At 36.7% G+C, this 24,486-nt stretch overlaps 1 long non-coding RNA gene across 1 annotated transcript in view; it reads right to left on the reverse strand.

Annotated features, from left to right (window-relative positions):
* Window positions 1-892: 892 nt before the first annotated feature.
* Window positions 893-24,486, reverse strand: part of LOC148050773 (uncharacterized) — a 29,222-nt gene continuing 5,628 nt past the window's right edge. Inside the window, exons 3-5 of the long non-coding RNA XR_015700495.1 lie at window positions 17,230-17,351; window positions 14,540-14,613; window positions 893-8,537 (exon numbers count right to left, since the gene is read on the reverse strand). This is a non-coding gene — a long non-coding RNA (uncharacterized LOC148050773). The remainder of the gene's footprint in view (window positions 8,538-14,539; window positions 14,614-17,229; window positions 17,352-24,486) is intronic.

Consider the following 24,486-nt stretch of genomic DNA (forward strand, 5'->3'; position numbering starts at 1 on the left):
AGTTCACTCAGATGGGATTTAGGGAAGCTTCTCAACCTCCTTTCTCCTTTTGTACTCTTGTGCACCTTCAGTTTTCTGAAAAGTGCTTCACTCTGTTATTCTCCACCTCAACATACAGCCCGTGAACAGGAAGCGAAAAGAGTGTGAGAATGTTAGGCTCTCATTGTCCTTTAAAATGAGCACAATTATTTTTATACCAATGTTGTCTTCAGAGTCTCTTACCCAGCAGTCCCACAAGACTAAGAAATAAATTCACATGAGCAAACACTTCCTGGTCTATCATGAATGACAGTCATAGAGTACAGAATTATGGAGAACAATATAAACAATATAGACAAGAAAATATATGAGCGCTTATATGAGCACATTGCAGCACTTTAGGATCTTCAATACACCACATTTTGCCTTTGCTAGATAACTCTCTGTGCAATGTTTCAACAGGTCCATTCTCCAAAGGAATGGGCCAAGTCATCAGGAAGTGTGAATAAGTACGAATGCCAGTTTTGCTGAAATGAAAATGCAGCATACACCATACGCAAAGACTTCTTTAGGATTCAGTGTGTAAAAAGCAGAAACATTTGTTCAGGCTTTCCCAGCAATACTTTATAACAGCAAAGAATCAACTTATTCTTTATGACAGAAGTTACTCAGCTGTTCCATCATTCATTTATAGCCACAATTTTTTTTTTTCAATTATTTGGTCACTGAAAGCATAGAAATATTTTCTCTTTGCAGTACGATGCCAGTTCCTGTTTATTCCTTCTGATATTTTATTTTCAAAAAAACTTGCAAGTCTCTACTTTAAAAAGTCAAAATGCATGATTAATTACAAATCAAGAGTATTTTGAAAGCAGGAAAGAAAATAAACAACTCTGGTAAAGTGAACAGATGGGATTACAAACTAAATTGCCATCATTAGCATTATGAGTCCTATAATTAGCTATTAGAATAACAATACATATCTAATATTAATATGAGATAACACAAGTGTTATTATAGGGACAGAAGAAGAAAAGAAACTTGGAAAGGTTGTAGTAAGGATAATTGAAGTCTGGCTTCCTGCTAATATCTAGGTTTGACTTGCAAGACTATTGTGGAGATAAATTTTGCTTTTGTGGACATAATTCTGATTTTCCAAGTTTTAAAGCAGAAACTGACCTCAGTGTTGTCTCCATGTTACAGTGCTCTGTATTATGAAGAGGATCTGCTACTTCCACAGCTACATTTCATACAGTCTTAAGAGCATCACTAATACTGAAGTGTTCTGTGCTTGATCTAACTTCCAATGAAACCAACAGAAGGGTTACGAGGCTTAATTAATTAATTGTTTTAATTAACTGAAATTAATGAGGATGAATCATCTGTGTCTTGTTACCTATGACAACTGACAGTTTCTGCATGCCATTTTCCACATTCCTGTGCTGGCAGTGTTGTAGAGATCCACTAATGTCAGATCTCTAAACAGGATCCTGCCACCAAAAAACAGTCCTAATTCATCAGCGCATCCAGTGGCACCAGAAAATAGGTGTACAACAATCCCCAAGTGAAAGTTTCAATGAATTGAAGCCTTCTAATGCAGCTGACCCTGTATAATTTCAGATATCTTGTGTTTTCTGTCTAGCAACATATGATTTTCTGGTTTATTTGATTATTTTTTTATTTTAATATTTAAACCTGGCTTTATGGTGGGATTTGGGCTCTAAAAACCCATCGCATATATAGAAAAGATTTTTAGAATTATGTGTATATTGAAGACTGGCATAACCAGCTCTGAATAAGACTATGAGCAAATGGAATGGCCTTCTATTATTGAAAAGGGCATTGATCTCCTTAATTCCCAATAAGTACAATGCAGATAAGGGTGTTCAAATGATAAATACAAGCTGTATATCAGGTAAACAGTGCTTTTCCACAGTTCTCCTAATAGGTTGTGGTTTATACGGGTGTAAAATCTGGTGCCACATGCATGCTACATAGGACTCAGCAAGTTTAAGTCAAATCAGGAAATTATGATGAGTTGTCAGGTTGCATGAAGCAAAAACTCAGCCTGAACAATAAACATTTATATAATTAATAGAAAACTACAGTCAGTAATAAGATGTTATTTTTTTCTCTTAACTTTGAGTGCTTTTGCTTGGATTAGAGAACTAGAAAATCTAATTGAAACAATTGTATGGTTAGTTCCATTTAATGGCTGTTATACAGTCAAATATACATTAAGAAGAAAAATGTTAATTGCTGATGTGCGGAATATACTGTATGGGTAACATTTAATTGCAAAAAGATATCATTTTGAATGACTGTTATTTTCCTATTTTCCTAAAATGAACCTACCAACAAAATAACACACAGTGTAAGCAAAACTGAAGTTCAAAGATCTAATTTCTAATTCAAGGAGGCATTAAGCATATGCTTAACTTTGACCAAATGCATAAAGCTATTAACTTCTAGGACCATAAAGAAGTGCTTAAAGTTAAATGGGTGCTTAGGTTATTATTCACAACAGGTTGCCTTCTTGAATGTTACTCCCCTATCAGTATTAGCACTCTCTTTAGCAGCCAGTCCCAATGAGATCAGTGGTGCTGACTGCAAAAAAAACCAACAAAAAAACTGTTATTGACCATGAAAAGGAGGCAGAACATGATTCTGATCTGTACCTATGGGTTTATTATTGCAGTGAACTAATTTTTAGCCACTGTCAAATGTGAGCAGAGAAAAACAGGGTTTAGCTATCTATTTACTGTGCCTGATCATTAAAGGCAGGCAGGTAGCTAGCTGAATATTTGTGCCTGTAGTTAATTGTAAATGCAAATGAGAATCTGCCTTTAAAAATCAGGGCTCATGTTTTTGGGGACTCCAAGAAAGTAGCAAGCCTAGGCAGGAAGCTGATGTAACATAGTCCAGAGTAAAATTGCTTTACTTTTTTTCACAAGAGTAAACACAAGGGAAATTCAGCCTTAAAAGAATAATTTTCAGCCCTAAAAACTTCTCTACTGACATGGATCAGGGACAACACTAGCAAATCTAAATTTCATACAGAAAAGAGATAGCACAGCTACTCATGATGGTTAATAAATGGGCTACTAGTCTAAATGAGCCTTGAAAGAATGCAGCAGAAAATATGCTTGCTATTTTCACTTATTCTTTACTAATTGAAGCAGATGGTTTATTTGTGTTAGTTATGTACTCTCTAAACTTCTCAAAATCAGATCATGAATTTTGTGTGATGTCATACTTTGATTTCCCCTACACCACAGACCAAAGTCTTCCCATTGACTTTCACTTGTTTTGCACAAGCCCAGAATCAATTCCAGCTTATCAATATCAAACAAACATTGTCTTGTCGGAGGAACTGAAAAATCAAGATGAAGTGTAACAATTTTAACAAGTTTTGAAACGTAGTTATTTTCATCAAGTACACTCTATTGGCATTAAATTATTCTTTAGCACTTAGGAATTTCAGTTTAAAATTCCCCATAGAGATATTAGTTATGTAGGGTTTTCAAAACCAAACCATGCTACAGCTGTACAACTTCGTAACACCAAAGCCTCCTCTGTAAAAATATGTGCCCTCCATCCTCCACAAAATATGGATATTGCCTGGATTTTATGGATTTCATGTTCTCTGTAATTGTTTCAGTGATTGCTTCAGTCTGTACTTGGAGAATAGGTAAACAGTTCAAAAGATGAAAAGGAGGAGTACAAATGTAAAATGCTATCTTAAATTTTGCATTACATACATCACCCTACTTGGATTTATTGCTAACTACTTAAGTACATAACCACAAAATCTCCAACCCTGTATTAAAAGTCAGTAGAGATGTGATTGCACTGATTCTTTCCTCCCTCTCTTGAGCTCAGCCCTATTTGCCAGCTGGCCAGCCCTCCCTTCCTCCTTGTTTTTCCAATGAACAAAGTGTTCAAAAACCCCAAACCAAACAAACTGAAGAGGCATTGACATAAAAATGACAAACGCTCAGGATCATAGTAAGTGCGATGCGAAGCAACAGCTGTCCTGCTCAGCCTGATTCTCCCGTGTCCATCTGCAACCTCAACCATCTGCAGAGGGGAAAGAAATTGCAGAAAACAAAACCACAGAAACAAGGGTTGCAGTGCTGTGTTTGCAAAGGAGAAAACCGCTGATTTCCCAGCACAAAAACCCGAGGTTTTGAGTGTCATCACCCACAAAGAGGAGGAGTATTTCCCTTTCAGACCACTCTCGTGCCATAGGGTATTTTCTGTATACTGTAGGGTTAGCAAACTTCTAGCAAAGGACTGAGCCGCCTCATCCTAGGTCACACACCATGCACTAATCTAACCCGAGGATTATCAAAATAAATTAAAAGATTCTATAGGGTAAAAGTCCTTTATAACAAGTTTTCTTGAAGAGAAAAATAACTCTCCATCTGAAACCATCAGCAAATTGGACAAGTTCTGAAATTGAACTGTTAGGTGATGGCATGCAAATAATGTTCTGCTGTCCTTTGCATTTCCAAACTCCTATGAAATCTGTAGCCAAGGCTGAAACCTGATATAATATACAACTTTTTTGCAAGAATAAATATTTGCTTGGAGTCCAGGAAAATCTGCATAATCGAGCTCAGGATAATTTGCTTGGATGCCTGGCAAACCAGCCTGAATTCAAGTCTCTTACCCATTTTGGAAAGGGCTTCTGGAAAGATTAGAAAAAACACATTTTGCCTCAAACAAATCTTGGTATGGATTGTCTGGTTATCTGGCAATACACCTAGCACGTGAACCCTCCTGTGAAGTACTTGGTACCATTCATTTTCACTGAAGTCTTTACTATCGCAGACATTCAAGGTTTTAACAGAATTGACTTTAACTGGAATTTATTGGCCATTCTTCCCCTACACAAACACTTTTTAATTTAAAAGAACATGTTTGTTACAGTTAGGTTTCAGCCCAACTGCTTTTACTTAGTGAAAACCCCTTGAAATGCAGTTGTACTAGTCACTTAAGGAGAAGTTATTCATGTGAGTAATGGCAGCAGGTCTAAGTCCATAATCCTAAATAAAAGGTTAACTCTTGCAACAAATTATAGAGTGGCTGTTTGGCTAGTTTTGCTTTTCTAAAGCAATTTCCAGAGATATATTTACTTTGAATATGCATTACTCCCCAAGATATAACTTTTCTTTTATTGGAAGTTTTATTTAAATAAGAGGGAGACATGAATATTTGGAAGAAGGCACACGTTTCTGAGACATTTCTCTTGCAGGTTGTAGATGATTCACAGGAAAGACATTTTTTGATGTCTTGCCAGAATACAAAATGCTAAGTCTTTACATGGTGCAAATGAAAGGAGCTCCATTTTCTTCAGTACACATTTATAGCAGTGGGCTGGCTTATATTTGCTTTTGTAGATATCTTTCACTCAACTGTCTTCATTTTGAACAGTCTTTGCTAAAGAACAAAAATAGCAGCTGTAATACCTGACACTGGACAGAGAAAACTTTAGAATTACAGAAATGTGGGTAGGAAAAAAGTTGGATGATGTTTGAGCTAAGTGCATGAGTGAGGTCTTTATATAAATGGACCATAATGTGAATACTTTGGAGATGGCCTTAGATCGTAAACTGTTTTTCTTCAGTGAAGTTTACTTTTAAACACTGTTTTTGGGAGATAAACTATTTTGCTGGCTTGCATTGTAACACTTTTGTAATACACCTTTTAGGTGATGCAGGTGCTACAATCATGATTTAAATATTATGACATTTATTATTAAAATATACTGTCATTTGCTACCTGACAAAGTAACGCCAACTCATGAATAAAGTACCTTGGTGAGCTATGGAAATAAGATACCACCAAAATGATAACTAATTCCTATGCGGTAAGAGCTTAAAAAGTAGTACTTAATAGTAGCATGTTATTAAGCATATATTTTATTCCTTGCAGATGGCTTTAAGTGTTTATTTCCCAGCTAAAACATAAGGCAAATAAGTATTCCAATTGCAGATGAAAGGGAAGGCATGCAGCCCTTTGAATCTCTACAGCAACGGCTTTACCAATGCTTATAATAAACAAACGGTTTTTATCTCAAGGAATTGAAGATTAAATCTGATATATAACTGTGAAATAAATAATACAAGCATCTTATAACTGCTTACAGGATAAGGTCTTATCTCTTGTCTGGATAGGATTAATAGCAAGGAGTTTTTAGACTATCAGTGGATAAGACGAGAAGATTATATATTCAAACTGTAAAACTAATTTAGCATTATATTTTTTTCAGTCTCGTATTTGTCACAAAACTTCAGCAAGTACAATGGAATGTATCTGTATTTTCATTTTAATCTTAAAGGAAGATATGTTCAAATGTATCTAGGTACATATGTATCTTCCACACATCTTTTGAATGTATTCTCTTCAGTGGTAAGAAGTATATGAAGTATTCAGCCTTAACAGCATGTATTTCTTCCAGAAATTATTCTGTTGAGATTAGGTTCCTCCATCTCCATGTTTATCTACACATTTTCTTATTGAGCATTTTCCTTTTTCCCTTTGTGACTTTTTGTCTAAAAGTAATTGCTGGATTTTCTCATCAGAAATGTGTATGCCACTCTAAAAGGAAACAAGTGCCTTTCTCCAGTACACCAATGTCATTGCCAGTCTTATTTGTAACTTGACATGGTTTGGTTTACTTCTTTGTCACTGGATATCTTGTTTTCCAGTCTGAATTTCTCCTTTTAAATAAATTCTCAGATACAGAAGGAAGACAAGATCTTTCAGTTGTAGATGGCAACAAATGCTTTAAAATTTTTCCATTGTGAGAACAAATAATCAAATTAGAATTTGCCTAAGATATTAATTCAATCTAGGAAGCATGACATATTCATCCTACTGCTGAAAAAAAGCCCTATTTGTTTATGGTAGTTTGTTAGATATGGATTCAGACTTGCAGGTTAACATTCAAAGAACAGAACAATGCTTATCTCTACAGCTTTGATTTTTAAAATTAGACTAGTACTGTGAGTGATGTGTGACGAGAACTCAATTGTCAGGAGTGCACAAGAGAATAACGTTTAGTCATTCTCAGTTATTTTTATACTCCTTGATTTCTTTAAATAAAGTATAAAAAATCATGCATTCATGTTTCTATATTTAGTGCTGGAAAAGGTAAAAGAAAAAAAAAAATATCTGGGTAGTGAACAGTGGGCTGTTTCACTTCCAACTAAATGGCTGTTTTCATAGAAAGATTAATTTAGAAGATATTTCATAATTCCTGCCAAGTATGCTATCGGCATTGGCTTGTCTGAGGCCCAGTAACTCACCTTCTAGGTTCTTCAGAAAGACTCAAAGAACCAGTACTGTTTGCTGGTTTAAAACAAAAACAAAACCCAACACAAGCCTCCTTGTATCTTTTGAGCTATGTTTCCTGCCTATATCCTAATACCAGAATTAGCATTATGATAGGCTATTATGCTTATAGGCATATAAGCTTAGATAATATGTACCTGGAGATAAATTTGGCTGTGTATTGCATAATGCTGAACGAACCGCAATATGGAGGCTGAGGAATAATGGAAGATAAAATCCTCAGCGGTGAAATACCTTATGATTCCGCAAGTGCACAGAGTACACTAATATGGTCTGGAGACGAATTTACACTATGGGAAATTAGATGCCACCTGAATTTTGACTGCATACCTGTGTGTAGTAAATAATCGTGAATGCTGAAATATTGGGTATGCGTTATGAATATATAAATATGCATTAGTATTTGGTATGCAGGAAGGCTATGTGTCAATGGAAGAAGGCTTACTTAGAGATGGGCTATGAATATGCAGCAGCTGAACTTTACTCCTTTACTGAAGTTTGTAGTTCAGCATTTTTATTTTTATTTTTACATTTTCTGTTGTGAAAAAGCAGCTGGCTACAGTATCAGCAGTTACCTTCAAAGCCTCTTGCCCTAGATTTCACAGCAGGGCACAGACGAGGCTGGATCTTTTCCCTAGTTATCAGAGGAGGGCTGAGAGATTTTGGTGTCTCATGGTGCTGCATGTGTGACATGCTGTGCACCGTGCTCCTTTGTTAGTGCCCTGCAGCTTCTCCCTATGCCAAAATTTACTGTATGGGAAGCATTTTATAGTCCCTTCTTTTGCCATCCCTGCTGGCACAGCTGCCTGTACTCCTCTACCCTGCCTCATGCAGCAGGGGTCATAAATATTGCATTCTACAGAAAATAACCACTTGTTACTAGCATCTATATAAAAAGCATGGTTATATTACATGGTCATACAAAGATAAGCAGAAGTAAAACAAATTAGGAAAGGAGATATACTCTGAGACATCCAGAACTGTGGATTTACTTTGGGCATTTCCTTTCAATGACTTTTTCAGGGGCTGGAGGCACAGTCGTCAGGAGCCTGACAGCATCCATCCAGTTCTGGTGTGGGGACAGGAACTCCGCCATCGGCTGTGATGGAAACAGACGGGGGCTTTGCTTTACAGTTATTCCTGGATAAGTCACAGATTCCAGTGGAGAGTCCCAGTATTTTCTCTTTATTTCTTAGCTGTGAATGAATAAGAAAACTGGAATCTGAATGACAAATTGATGGAAGAGAAAGATTATGATTTATAGGGTACTAATTGTTCAAGATTTACCAAAGCCCAGTTCTCACCCTGTCTCAGGAGTGAATTTCTACTCACAGAGATACAAATCATGCAATCTTCACATCCCTTTCCTACCAGTAGGGGCAAGAGAACTTCATTTTCATCTTTGGTGTGAGACCACCACTTAATCTCTCTCCTAATAGCCAAGAAAAGACCTGCATTTCTAATGTTCAAAAGAATTCAGTGTTAAATTTTTTAAAATCCACTTGAAGACAGTATTTAAATGCTAAGTAGACACCTAATGACACATAAACAGCGTTATTTTATGTTCTAGATATTACTTTTAACTGGTGTGCACATCGTTAGAGAAGTTAATACAATATAAACAATGCAATTATTTGGTAGGCAGTTGAGAGAAACAGAAGTATGAATTAATTTGCACCAAGAACTTTCTATGTATTCTGGGTAACACAAATCTATGAAATACTTTTCGTCTGTTTTCTTCAAGATTACTTTTAACTCAGTGTCATTCATAATTATAATGTTTAAATAGGTAAAGGTTTTGTCATGGTTTTCATGTGGGATATACAAATAAACACTTTACCATCAAATAAAAAAATAAAGGGTCATATGTTCAAATAAATATTTCTTTGCCAGTCAATGGTCATATCTGGAGTAGATGTCCCATTTTGCCTCACTGTCACATATGCAAGTATCTTATAAGAGCCAATTAAAATGAAATACAAAATGGATCTTTACTCCCATGTGCTCAATTGTCTGCGAAAACAACTAAGTAAAATCATTCAAACTTATCACAGGTATTTATGAACTACCTATTATTGAGAACTATTAGTGTCATGCTATAGAAATTCTAATGGTATGTTATGCTTAAATCACTTTAATTTACTGTTTTAATAATTATAAAAGATACTGACCATAAACTAAAGTAATTTTAGATATACCAAGGAGTATATAAAATTTTATTCTCCCCTTCCACATAACTAATTAAAATTTGGTTTATGTTTTTGGGTTTTGAATAAGTAGTTATGAAAGAAAAAGCCTATAAAGTATAGGCATATAACTTAACAATTTTAGTAAAGTCAATGAAGTTCAATCTTGCTCCTTTTCATATGAAAAATGATAGAATCTAAACCACTCAGTTTTACAATTAGATATTTACTTTAATATAAACATATTAATATCAACAGGAAGAATTGCAAAGCCTTAAATTACAGAATCAGTGCAATATTTCCATTTCTCACATACTTGTCCTCTTTCATATTTCAGACGCTGATGTTTAGCAAACCTCCAAAAAGAACAAGGCGTTGCATTAAAGAGTTGTTCCAACGTCACCCTGTATATACTATTTCTAAGAAAAACTTTTATAGGGAGGAGAGCCTTTGAGCTGGCTGTAGGCACCTGCTTGTGTTACACTGGGAGATGGGAGATGACTATCTGGGGCTGATTGATCTAAATGGTAAATAGTGAGCAAAAAAGGAGCGACCTGAAAGAACTGATGGGTTGAATGAGGTCATTAAACTGAGACAGTTGGAAAAGTCACATCATCTAAAACTTTTAAATGTAAGTGTGTGAATCTTTGTTTAGTCACATAAGTCAAATGTTCCCATTTCCAAACCTGTTTCAAGGGAAATTAAGCATTCAGCATTTCTTACAATTTTATCAATCTGGAGACAGATATGGATTACTTAATATCCTTACATTTTAATAGCCTTTGAAAATAGCCTTTCATTTTAATATAAACCTAACTGAAATTTCATTCTGGGTATTAATTAAATCAGCGTGAAGATTAAAAAAAGGAGCATAAGTGATTCTATTTAATAAATAGCAACTACTATAGAAATAAGGTGTAAAATAAGTAATCCTATGCTTTACACTTGTTTAATTTATATGAAATTGTGGCTTATATTTACCTAAAATAACCAGGATTTAGGAAATGTTAATATTATTTTGATTTAGCTTTTGTATTTCCTTCTTTTTTTAGCAATATTTCCTCACTTTAACAAGTGCCTCAACACAGAAGAAAAAGCCATTAGTCATCAAATAGAAAAAATACTAGGAACCTTGATCTCCTGGAATAAATTGTGGCTATGTGTGACATTTAGATATTTGTATTATTGAAATTAGCTCCAAAAATACCTATTGCAGATACCAATAATTAGTGATAATGATTATGCAGTTTGAGTTTCAGCATTTCTTTCTCTCTCTCTTTTTTTTTTTTTTTTCTCAGTGGATACTCATTACCCAGATAAGTAGCCCATTTCTGTTGCTGGGACTTCTTATGTAAAGAATTAGAGGTGACGACTCGGAATTACCTGTTAGAATTAATTCTATTAGGAATATATTTGTTGGTTTGTTCTAAAGTAGTAATTTATCACATTTGAGTATAATATATTGATAATTCTTCAAGTACTGACAAAACAGCTTTCTGAGATATATTTATGCATGTTCAAACAGACCAATTTATATTTCCTGCACATTCTGGGGTTCAGAGAAATATGCTGTGGCTGATGTAGGAAGGCAGACACCGAAGTCTGAAAAAGCTTGCTGTATAATTAAGTGATAATAGTACTATCGCACTGTTTTATGAGGCAGTAACACAGTCCCCAAGTGAATAAACTATGAAGCCGAAGGCTGCGCAGTTTATTCCAATGAGGGAACTGGATCATTGCCAAGAGCGTTGCTACAACAGCACCATTAAATTAGCATGCTATAAATGTTTAATTAAATAAAATTTGGTGTGGATTCTTGCACATGGTATGGAAAATAATGTCATAGTTTGAGAACTAAGAGAAAGGGCCAGAGACATTTGTGGGGTCACTGCTTTTGAGGCATGCCCTGCGATGCTGTCAGGTGAAATGGTCTCCAATACACCAGCCTGTGAAATCAGAGGGGATTTTTGAGGTGCAAAAGGTACTGAAATGAGAAACACCGCATATAGTGTCAGTGTAGTGGGATACTGATGTTATCCTCAGTGCTGCTCTCTCTTCTGAATTTCAGAGCTAGGGGATTAAAGCACAAAAAAGCTAAATGAGTTGTACAGCAAGATGCTGATATTTTGGTCCCTGGTCCAGTGTGAGGGCTGTGATCGCTATCGTACTTTTCTCTGTAAAAGACAGAGGGAAGGATTTTTGGAAGACATGCATCCCCGAAAGACTTAAAAATACTTGGAAAGTTATCAGTGAAGCCCAGCAAGACCTGGGTAAGTACTAGCAGGGCACTGGCATGGTACCTGAGGCAAATCTCCATGACATTCAATCCTGACAGCTCTGCCAAGATTTCCAGATAAAGGTACTAATTTAATCTAAATATTTGGATGCAGATGCCTACTTGCACAAGCAACTGGATGGAGGCCACCAATTCAGTTTGTATAAATGACCAAACAGCTGTCAAACTGTCACGGTTTTGGTCAAAAGCCAGCTTTTGAACAACGATCTACAGATGAAAGTCTGTAGGTGCGCGGTTATTGATCCCCTTAGACCTCTTGTCGTACCTCACCTCTGTTGAAATGTAGTCAGGGAATAAGGGTGGCAGAATGGCAGCAGAGTGAACCTACTTCTTTGGCAGATTAAATAAACTAATAAAAATGCTACTCCTGCCACAGAAACCAGTTCAGACTTTCTTTTCCAATGCAAGTGCCAATAAATATTTGCAAGCTAGATGCATCAAATGTCTTGCATCTTATCAGCCAGAAATGCTGCAGAAATGAAAGACATGAAACAAAATTAACAACATACAATAAAAAAGTGTGGAAAATCAAACTGAAATAAAAATAGAAACATAGATGCTTGAGAATCAAACAAGAATAAACTTTCACTTCTGTGCTACTTTAACTATGTGCTTCAGAAGACCAGGCTCCCTGTTCTGGTTTGAAGCTCCAAGGATGTGAAACATTTGCAAGGGGAACACAAAATTACCAATCAATGCAAGCGATTAAGACAATCGGTTGGAATGTTTTGGTATAAAACCCAGCTTTTTTTAACTGAAAAGTTAATGTTTTGAGATGTTAATTGAAAACAGAACAAACTATTTCCTAACTAGTCCTATTGAAAACTTTTCTCATTGGACTCTAGTAAACTTAATAAAGAAATGCCCTTAACATCATTTGAATTTATGTATGTAGTAGACACTTTTCAGTAAAGCTGGTCTGAGTTTGGTAGTCAGGAAGGTCTCTAATCCACAAAAGTGTAAGATTAAGATCAAGATTTGGTCAAGGCCTTACAGTAAAATTGAGAACAATTAGAGTCTTCTCCATAAAGAACACTTTGTTCGGTGGGTAAACAGTGCCAGAAAGGAGCTAGATATTGTTGTTATGATAGTATATGCATCTGCTCAAAAATCTTATTTTTGTGCCTGGATTTTATTCATTGCACACACTGGGACACAACATACTGTAGCTGAACACTAACCCATATTCCCAAAATGTCAGTACGAAAAAAAAAGATGAATGCAAAACCACATGGGAAAAAAGCAGGTGCAGAGAGGGATCAGCATTTCCAATGGCAGTCTTTTAGTTTCTTACACTTATTTTCAAGCAGCCTATTGGCATTAAATCCAATTTCCATAGTAGATAACAGGAATGTAATACTAATGGCAGCTGGATGAGGATCCTCTTGAAATACCACTAGCTAATTCCTAACAAAATATGGGGGTTTTAAGATGTGCTATAGATAGATTGATTGATAGATCCAGCTAGATTTTCCTTCATTTTTGTTTCCCTTCTTCCTTCAAAAGGGCTATTGAGGCTGAAGGAGCACTGAGACCACATCCTGAGTCACATCATCTCTTCCTGGAGGCCTCATGCCACTTTCTGTTGGGTAATAACTGCATCAATGAAGTGAAGAGCAAACAGAAAAGACATTCAATAGTGAAGAGGATTAGGCTATTCTAACATGACAGAGTATCTTGGGTGGCTGTTGCCAGACTGCTACAGCAAGATACTCAAAGGGATTTGTAATACAGACCAATTTCCTAATTTACACTGCATTTCAACTTGTGGTTCCATCGCTCTCTTGGCACAGTGAATCAGCTGATATAATGAAGGCATAAAAGAACAGTTGCTCTGTCTTATAAAATGATTATATAGTTTCTCAATAGAGAAAATGAGAGCTCAAAGGCCAGGGTGTGGGTTTTTTTTGTTGTTTTGGGGGTTATTTTCCTATAAAGGAACTAAATAAATGAGAAGTAAAATGGAACCTCTCGCTCGTATTCTTTCCTAGACTTTGCAATCAAAACATTTTAAGTTAAGATTGAACAGTTAACACCAAAATAAGTATAACCACCTCTTATTTTTTTCCATAGTTCTTGTCATTTCCAAATATAGGTTCAACTTTCTATTCTGTCCTTGTGCAGTTGAACCTTTTCATCCTGGCCTTTTTAGTTGAGCTCATCAGTATTTTTTATCATTGTTTTTTGTCCAATTTTCTACATTTTCTCTTTTGCTTAATTGGAACCAAAATAGTTCGGATTGCTGAACTGAATGGAAGTAATTTTTGTCAATTCAGCACTACACTGTTGCCATGCTGCCACACTAACTGAGAGATGTTAGAGTTCAAGTAACTCATCCTTCCAGTTTTCTCTCTTGGCCAAGAAAATCTTTATCATTTTGTACCTTCCCAAAAGATTTTTGCTTAGTTGTTGTTTTGACACGATATGTGCAATCTAGAAGCTGATAGAACAAGCAAAGATGTAAATATTTTCCCATTGGCAACCACTGTTTCGTTGAAATGGAAACGATTTATGCAAGAGCTTTGCATTTTGACCATTATTTGTGTCAGGAATGAGGAGCAAAAGTAATTTAAAAGCAGGTGCTGTGTATTTGTTTGTTTTACAATGTCTTTTTATCATTAGACTTATTTATATTCTGTATAACATTTTTGATGCACAGAATATAAAAATGCAATACAACAGATAACACCTGCCCCCCTGCCAACTTTAAACTTACCAGCTTCATAGAACTAAAATAATCCCCTCCATGGAAGGGGAGAGGGATGGGAATTGAAATTCACTCTTCTAAGCCTGTTTAGAACAAAAAAAAAAAAAAAAAAAAGTCACTTTGATATCTCAGGTCTGAAACTTTAAATATCTAGCAAGTTCTAAATGCAATATCCCCAAACGGGGTTCCTCCCATGCTGAAATTTCACGCCTGAGCAGCCACAGAATACAAATCATTCCTCAATGAGGGCTATAGGATGCAGGAGTTGCATCCCAGATGCACCAGGGCTCCTGTGCATCCTCACCCCTGGTGTCCCCATACGTCCTGAACATTTTAGAGTCCACAGCCTCCTCCTTCTATGTGTGCCTGGCATTTCCATATGAGCAAACTTGGCTAAGCTTGGACAAGAAGAGTGAATAATAGAGAAACAAGAATAATTTTTGTCTGTATTAGGTATGGTAACAAAAATATATATTACTGTATTAAAAGGAAGGTGATGGACAGAAGCTAGGAATGTGTGTGGATAATCTTAGCTTCTAGCTGTTAAGAAACAGCACAGAAATTTCAAGTGGTGATTGAAAAAGAAACAGTAAGAAATAGTCCAGTTGGCTGGTACTGAGTCATGGCATTGGAGAGAGTTTTGTGCTCTCGAGTGGTCATTTTGCAGAAGAGTAATCAAATGGTGCTGCTGCATTTTGCTTTGCTAAGAGCCTGAATTTGTCCTGCAGTGCTGTGCGGTATAAGCTGATCCTTGACAGAGAGGCATTCAGCAGAACTTGTTACAAATCGGTCAAGTGGCTTTTCCAGCACATACAATATAGACACAGCAGAGTAAGCAAGTGCTGTACAAGGTAACGTGCTGCTGTAAACAAAAACTTCATTTCAGTGGGAAGCTGAGCCAAGGCAGCGTTCTTCTGGAGTTAGGCATATTTCAGTTGGTGGGTTGTGTCAAGTGGAATTTGGACGAAAATAATAAAATCTGAAGAGATGTAGACAGAAGATTGCAAAAAGGACTTAAAGCTGTTGTCACAGTACTGTCATTTGTTGGAGAACTTCAGGCTGGAACGAGCATTTTCAGCTCAAAGGGATCAAACATTAATTCAGTCACTCTTTGGTGACATGAACACAATTTTTCATAACAGTAACATTATTTCAATATACTACAAGAAAGTATAATGCTTATTACAGTTTAGGAGTTTCAGTACCATTACAATGCAGGCATCAAAATCAGTCGCACAATTCCTTTTATTTTAGAGCAAATATACCTTAAAGTGTAGTTATTCACCCAGACTTTTGGTTTTAAATAAAGAAAATATATGTACCCTTAAATTACAGTGATAAAATAAATTGAAGGCACTTCTTGTCTTGCAGATTTCAAATTGAAGTTGTGAAGTAATAGGAGTTATGCTCCTTCCCAAAAATATTCATAGAGTCTGCATTTTTAATTCCCAGAGTGTATCTCTGGATGTTGCTGTAGCTATATAGAGATGTATGTACAGGAATATCTAACTAGAAAAGAAGTTATGTTTGAGGAGGATTGAGAGAGAGATGGATGGTGAAGATTAAAAGCCTGAATGTCTCTTTGGCATTACCATACGAGATGCTCAAAATTATGCGCAGGGCAGGTGTCAGTTCAGAAATGGCAGATGGCATTTTTGGTGCATCAGCATCATTAGTTAGCAGGAGAGCTTCAAAAGTAAAAAACTCGGGATGGGAGGCACCCTGCAAAATCAGCTCTCCTTCGAAATAACTGTGCTAGGAACAAGTTCACTTCTGCGACTGAGGAATCCACAGGATAGAAAAAATGTCAGAAAATATGGTTGTTACCTTCTGCAGGTGCTACTTTGCAAGACTCCTTTTTGAACTCCTCTGACAGGTCACCTTGGCCTTAATATTTGCTGAGGCTAATTGGTATGGAGCTGGAGCTACCACGCTTTAGCCGAAGGTCTGTCAATACATTGCTGCAGAGCAAGGAGCAAGCTCTGCCTTCTCTGTGCTTCGGCCCAAGTAACAAAACAGAGACAGAAACGTTTAGCTATGTCACTGGAATTAAGAAGAATAAGTGCAAAATGCTTTGAAAATTAATATTATTAATTATTATTGTTGCAGTAGAAGCACATACTTCAGCAAATTCAGAGAAACCTGTGAAGAGGCAGAAGGGCTAATCTCGTTTCATATGCTTTTTCTATTAGCGGTGTTTTGGAAAAGCTGTGCTCCAGGTACTTATTTGGTCTCAGTCTCTCAGGTCCCTGTGTTGTAAATGTGATCTGTTTAGAGCATGGAGGATAAGATTCAGCTGGAGATGAAAACATATGTACCAGCATGCTGCAGCTTACCCGTTGGCTGTTTTGCTCCTTTGCCCCGCACCCCACACAACAAAGTAAAAAGAGATCTTAAAAACTGGAAAAAAGCTGATTTTGTTTACATTAAAATTCATGAACACATGGTTTGGCTTTTAATCTCAAAAAGTCATAGTGTTTGCTTGAAAGGACAGCTCCTTACACACAGACCAGGCTGATGTAAAAAATTCAGCAATTACGAAGGCAACAATGTCCTTTTTTGGAGCAAGTAAGAGGCACTGGGGAGGTATGTTTGTACAGCTCTGAGTCCCCTATTTTTTCTCATCTCCTTGGCCTCTTTTTATTTCTCTCCCCAACACTATAAGCCAGTTTTCTGAAAAAATATTAACAAGAACATACCTGGCAATGATGTTGATGACATTTGCTTGCTCATCTTCATACATTACTGCTATCATATAGTATATTCTCAGCTTTGTCTGCAGGCTCATTTATCTCCTAATTTATCTTTGAGAAAAGAAAACCTACAAACATGAAAGCTAAAATTAAAAGAAATGAAGACAAGGCTCAAAGATGTTATATTTGACTTGATGGTGCTGGTAGATATACAAGATAAAATGTCAGACGAATAATTCCATACTTCAAAGGACAGCAAATTATTTGCGGGGGTTAAGAAGCAATGTCCGATTCTTTCTCATACTTTGTGGGAAAAATATCAGATTTACTGGGAGTACGTGTAGCGTTTTTCCACGTTGCCTGGGGAACGCAGACACTCGCAGAGGGGGAAGAGCAGGCTGAGACAGAGGGCACTGCTTCACAGGGCCATGGGTCCAGGGCATGCCATGGAGGTCTGGTTTGAGAGGGAGATAACACCACACTTTCGGTGTTATGAAATGAAAGGCTCAATTGCATCCAGGAGCAGGTGGTCAACACCTCTCAAAATAGCACCACTTCAGTGTTGAATTTCACATCTGAAACAACTGGCTTACTGTGTTAATAAATGGATAAACTGGTGTGATTACATAGGCTGCATCCTCAGGACACATTTAGTACGAGGCCAAGGCCTTTTATTTTCATTGCGGCAGCATAGCATTTTAGATACTAGACCTAATGGGGAATGACTGGCAGCATTAATGATAAAACAATATTCCAAGCTGGGCTCATGACTTGCAATAACTGAATACCGTTTGTGGGATAGCTCTGGGAATCTTCAGCGTGAACAAAAGAAGTCCTGCAGTTTTCTCATTTAATTAAATTTAAATCTATGGGGACTGACAGTGCGTGTCTTGGGCTTATGCTTTTTTTGACTTGTTCTTAGCAGCTTAATGTCATTGTAAAGTAGTTTTTAATCAACAGACAGCCTTAACTGGAAATGAAGCTGACACCTAGTTACTTTTATATAAGGACTTTTATTAATTGCAACACTAAGATATTTTTCCTGTACTAAGACAACATGTAATAATAAAACACCGGACAGTAGCACAGAGTTCAAATGCACTTTATGATTTTCTTTGATGGGTCATGCGCGGTTGTGGTTGCTCAGAATCTTTTACTGGAAGAACTTTCTTTCATCTGGTTTTAACATTGCAAAACAAATCATTAAGGGGTATTTTCTACATCAAGCTGAAACTTGAGGGTCAGGGGGAGCATCTGGTTTCTAAAATACATCAAACATTTGTGAGTTAAAGGCAAAACTGTATTTGGTGCCATTTTATAAAGAAACACCACTTCTATGCATTGGAATGAGTTGTAAATGTGGATATGGATGCAGATATAAATATATAGATAAAAAGATACCCGCATCGCATGATTCAGTACTTCTTAGAGCCAGTTTCAGCTGAACTATGTTCCTGACCAGAAGCCATGTAGCACTACAGCACAGGGAACAAAATTAGTTATATTGCATTAATGCAAGATTAGTCAGGAATGGTGCTAATTGCTAATTTTAGGACCTTTAAGTTAGTATTTCCAGGCATGGGAAGCTAACATGGGATTGTTTAATGTAATATGGTTCTTTTTAACGTAGGGAAACTCTCAAAAAAAAAAAAAATAAAAATCTCCCAAATCCAAATTTGGCTCCATAACAAGCCTCTAAAAATCCCAGTGTGCGCACAGACACTTGTTAGAAATCTAGACAAGATGCTAATGCATCTGACAGTTCATTTCCACTCTCGATGCAGTCCCCTCTCTCACCTCCTATTTACTAATTACACTTCTCGTGATCAAAATGAGCACTCTACTGCAGCACTTGATCAGGATTTTTCCTGCAATAGTAATTTCTTGTTGGCAGGCCCACTGTGGCAAGAGGCACAAAACAAAACAAGAGGCTCTCCCTGGTCCTCCTGCTCACCCTAAAAGTGTGGGAAATTCCTGATGGGAGTCAAAGGGAGATATAGAAATAGTGAACCTGGGATGGATCGAGAATAAAGATGGTGAACAGGAACAAAGAGTGGCGAAAGCTGGGAAGAGCAAGAGTAAATGGAGAGGAGAAGTGGAAATTTGCAGTTGATGAAAGGAGGGAGGGGTGGTAGAGATAAAGATTGAATGGAGAGAGGGGGAAGGGAGGCAGCAACACTACCTTGCAGAGGTATAATTACCAAAACTTCAAAGACTTAAAAAAAAAAAACATAGAGAAAATATCTGTAGAGATACAAGGTAAACCAAACCGTCACAAAGTTACAGAAAGGGCTAATTAAAGAAAACTGGTGTGGAGAAGTACAAGATATTTAGCCCTTGCAACATGCACCTCTACAAAAACTAGAAACGGGCAACTTATTCCTGAGTTTTAGCATTCTTATTTGTTTAGCAAATAGCTGCGATCTGTCTGCCAATTCATGTCACCCTTCACGGCAGGTTCACAGACAAGATAACAGCTTTCCACTTAGGTTTCCTAATGTGAAATTGTCAGCAAAGCACACATCCTTCCCTCTTTCCAGCCTCCTGTCAAGTCATACAGTACTTTGTTCTTTTTTCCCCTCCTCCTGCAAGTTATAGGCTGGTAGCTTGAGTATTAAATGGGGAAGCAGGGATCTGGTTATAAACAAGATAAAGGGAGGGATTAAACTTTTTTCCATATCCCGGGTGCTTCTTTAACTTGTAAAGGAGAGATTGGACTCCCTCTTTCCATGTCCGTATTGTGCACAGAGCCTCACCTAGTAGAGGCCCTGCAACTGCTCATCAGGTTATATTGCTTGCAGACTGAGAGGCAGAAACACCCAATTTGTAGTTCCTCATATGTCCAGCCACCCCAAGCTGGCTGTGTTTGGGCAGCTCTGCATGTACCACTACAGAGACATGCAAATGTCCCAAGTTAGGAAACTATTCTCTGTGTGTGTGTGAAAGAGCATGTATTTTATGTTGACAAAAAAACCTCTCAAAAATGTTCCTCTTTTGCTGAAGGGAAAACACATTAACTTGCATTGCAGATGCTCAAACAGGCATGCTACAAGTGAATGGAGCTTTCCTTCAAAGGATGGGCCATGACACTTCAAGGGCAACACCTAGAATTAGCTCATATGATGACATTTTCCCTCCATCTACTTAGGAATAACCACCTCATTTTGAAGAATATGCAATAAATAATAGCAATTCATATGCTAAAAAGCAAGGATTATATGCAATATTTAATGACTATATTTGTTAAAGAGTAGTGAGAATTGTATCAATTGAAGGTGGCAGGATACAGTGGAAAAAAATAGTGTATTATATTGTAATGAAAGGTAATGTCAAAGAGCAAAAAAAACATGTGAGGCAATTTAAAGCCCCACAGGTAGCCTTACAAGTTAAGCAATGCTTGAACTGAGTGCTTTTGTGTGCAATGTTGCTGTTCTTTTGATACAGATTTTCTGTTTTTGGCATACTATATAAATCAATGTCACAACAGAAAGATAAAATGATGCATATTTAAAGTAAAACATAAAATTACCTGTATGGGCTAACTGCTTCTTAGATGTTATTTAGAAAGCATCAAATAAAACAGCATAGGAATTTTATAGCTGCCTACAATACATGAAGGAAGCAGAACTTCACAGAGATTCACCATGTCTCTGCACTCCCAGCTGATCGATGGCCAGGTATAGTCTGAGCATCACCTGTGTGCCTTCTGCTATCATGAAAATGCAGAATTCATCTTCCTGTGAACTATGGAGGCCAAATTTGCTTCAGTATTTAGTTCTCATTCTGCAGAGAGATCAGAAGATACTTTGTCTCCAGTTGAAGTCCAGGGACAGGGACAATTCCGATTTTGCCATGGTTTCATGGGACACTTTACAATCTAGATGTTATCCAGAACTGGGAAACTAACTTTTGGTAGCTCAAGAATGAGCTTTAATATATCATCTGAATCTCTGGGAATTCCTGTTCCATTAGGGACAAATAGATATGAATCATTTTATGAACAGAAATTCCCACATTTGTTATATTCATTTAATCTCTCATGGAATCTGCATCTGAATAAAATTTGTAAGTATAAATCTTCTTTTTCTTCACAACAAGCTTTGTGAAAAATGCCTGTCTCGTGATAAGTGTGTGATGATATAGCATCACCTAGTCAGGTTTTTTTCTGCAAATGAAGCCTTATTTCTCTGCATTCTGGCCATTTTATCCCCCAAAAGCAGCCAAGATTAGATAACAGCATATATTTGATACCTGAATGTCACAAAGATATGGACATCTGTCTAGTAAAATTCCCAACAAAGGGTCAAACTAACAATATCTTCTACCCTGTTGTTATCATCTTCTAGACGAATGGAGTATGCAGTTTGTTCTGTGTGAACATGTTTTTCTGCAGTGCATCCAATATCAAGCAGAAATCATTCTAATAATGTAAACACAAAAAAAACCCCAAAAAAACCACAAAAACAAAAAAAAAAAAACAAAAAAAACCAACCAAAAACCAAAACCTGCTGCAGGACACCATTTATATACTATTTTGGCCCAAATTTTCTTAACATAAATAAGATTAATGTACTGATGGTGCTGCCCATAATTCATGTATTTTTGATAGCATTAGAAATGAATGGACTCTGTAAGGAGTTTTAGGACTTACAGAAATATAGTTTTGTCAGACTTCTTTGGAGTCTTTGGAAAGTTATTTTATAGAGAACATCATAAGATATTTAAATATGGAGAAAAATCACTTGATAAGACTTATTTCTTTCTTCAGTTTAAGAAATGGGATTTTTTTTAAAGGGTGGTATATTTAGAGCCCAACTTGTAGGTATCTCATCTCCTCACCCTTTCGCTCCTGTATGCCCTTATCTTTTGTGAGGATGATAAAAGCTGCACCTGCCACAACCACCTCCTTTTCAGGCCCAGCCTTGACGTTCAATGCATTCTAGGTCTAGTTCAGAAAAAGTGTTCTTCCTCTGTCTTTTACAAAAGAGACTCCAAGAGACAAACGAATTATTAACAGTATATCACGACTGTATGCTTATATCTGAAGACTTTCAGTCTTGTTGCAAACAATTTTTTGAACAGTATTAATATCAGGGACAGCCAAGTTTTCTATGCAGAGCAAAATATGATTTTAAAAATGTAGGTTAAAAAAAAAATCAGGTCCTGCTTAGAAGACGGCTGATTGCATTTAGCATCAACCTTGATTGCCTTCTCATTTCCATCTTATAGGCCAGTTAGGAAAATGGCAAATGTTGGAGCTGACAAAAACAAAAGTTAATATTCAAGAAGAATGGCTGGAGATGCCTTGGAAAGCAAGCAAAATGATACATAATACTATGAATAATGTACATATCTAATTCCACCCACTGGGCTGAAATTGCAGTTGACTTCAAAGAACTCAACAAGTGCAGTTGCTTAAAATCCAGACAGTAATCTGAACATTTTGCTGTAAATTTAACGTTTACTTTTAAACTAGGTACTAGACCGGAGATATGAAAACTATGTTTGCTACCTCAAAAAGTATAATGAGTTTCCGCTGCACCCTGCAGACTGATTTTGCTGTGTCTTCTGAACTGAACAGGATGATAGACACGTTTGTCATTTTTTTTTCTAAGGCAAGAAAACAGCAATAAATAAAACTGCCATTTTTCCTATTATAACAAATTCAAGGTTTCATAACATCAGTTTGAAATTAAAAAAGAAATCTAGTACCCAAGCACTAAAACCAAATAAGAACACACTATATTACTTTCAAAATTATGCTCCTTATAAACCATTGCCAATTAAACCTCAGTATATTTGTTAATTTCAGAAACAAGAAAAAATTGTTTCACATTGTTTATTTGTGTGTGTACGCATTTCTTCTCTTAAAAGTTAATTTGTAATTATTGTGAGTTTTATAGCAATTTGGAGGTAAGATGCAGATGCAGCTTTGTACATCTTTGTAAATACCTTTTTTCAGACGCAGCATCTGTTGCTGTAGCTAAGCTCTAAATACATACATATTCTCAGGTAATGTTTTCTCATCCATAGCAAGGTTTAATTTGTTTTCATGTTTCAGATCTCTCATATTATTTAAAATATCAGATGATTGCATTACTAATCTTGCAGTTAACAACTGGCCTTCCTACCCTTTGTGAATGCAAAAGCTACATTTCTGTTCTTGCAAATAGCCTCCTGCTAATTTCATCCAAACTTCTCAACGACACTGCTGTAGAAGTTGTGCAGCTCATTTTGCTCTCATGCACTGAATATCTTAAAATAAATAAATAAAAAAGTAATAGGACCTTACAAGCTGATCATTAACACTTAATAGCATTAAAATGTATTTTCCTTCCTACAGAGAATGTGAAAGTCTATTCTGTAATGAACAACAAAGGAAGTGTAATGAAGGTACAAGCAAGGAAGGAGTTTCCAGAGACAGTTGGTATCTACATCAGAGATATACTCAATTCAATATCTAATTGCTAATTCAAGGTCTAATTGCTCAGTATCGCATTATGTACTTGTCTGCGAAATACAGCAGTCAGTTCAAATGGCTTTTGCAAGGGCTTCTTAATGGCACAGCTCCTTTCCTAGCCGTCTCACTAAATATAATTATTACAGATGCCATCTGGAATACTGAACAGATATGAGCAGCCTCCTACCACCTGCAAAATGTTCAGCTGCTTTCCGAGCAGTCCCAGGACCTTTTTTCCAGACAGTGACACTGCTCCCACTGGGTGACAGTGGTGCCATTACACTGCCTAGCCGGCACGCCAAATATATCAGCCTGTTATTACCTGTCCAACACCGTATGAGGCAAGGCCACCCTTTAGTCCCTCCTCTGTGGGGTCTGGAGAGTGCATCACCTCCGTGACACAGTGCATGACCCACTGCCGCTCTCAAATGAAAGTTTAATAAGTACTATTTTCTCTCCATTATTGTGGGTAGAACATTATGTCCTCAAAAAAAATTGCAGTGTAAGATCCAGGTTCACACTGGTCAGCCAATTTATATTATAAATTACTTATGCTAAAACATTTTAAAACTTTAGGACAGCTCAGATAGTTTTGGTTCTGTTTCAAGGAGAATTATGCAACCCCCTACAAGCAGGAAATATTTTCAAGGTCTGCATTATACCTTCCAAACATTAGAAAGCATTTAAAAGGAGCACAAACTGTAAGCATGGCAGGTAAAGCAACGCAAAAAAGTGTTCATAATTTGCTGAGCATCAGTATGTTTAGATATATCTGGTAGTCTCTGTGTAGCAATTTATGCTAG

This window comes from Nipponia nippon, unplaced genomic scaffold, assembly GCF_047370975.1.
Source record: "Nipponia nippon isolate SJK-2023a ecotype South Korea unplaced genomic scaffold, ASM4737097v1 scaffold_7, whole genome shotgun sequence".
NCBI lineage: Eukaryota > Metazoa > Chordata > Aves > Pelecaniformes > Threskiornithidae > Nipponia > Nipponia nippon.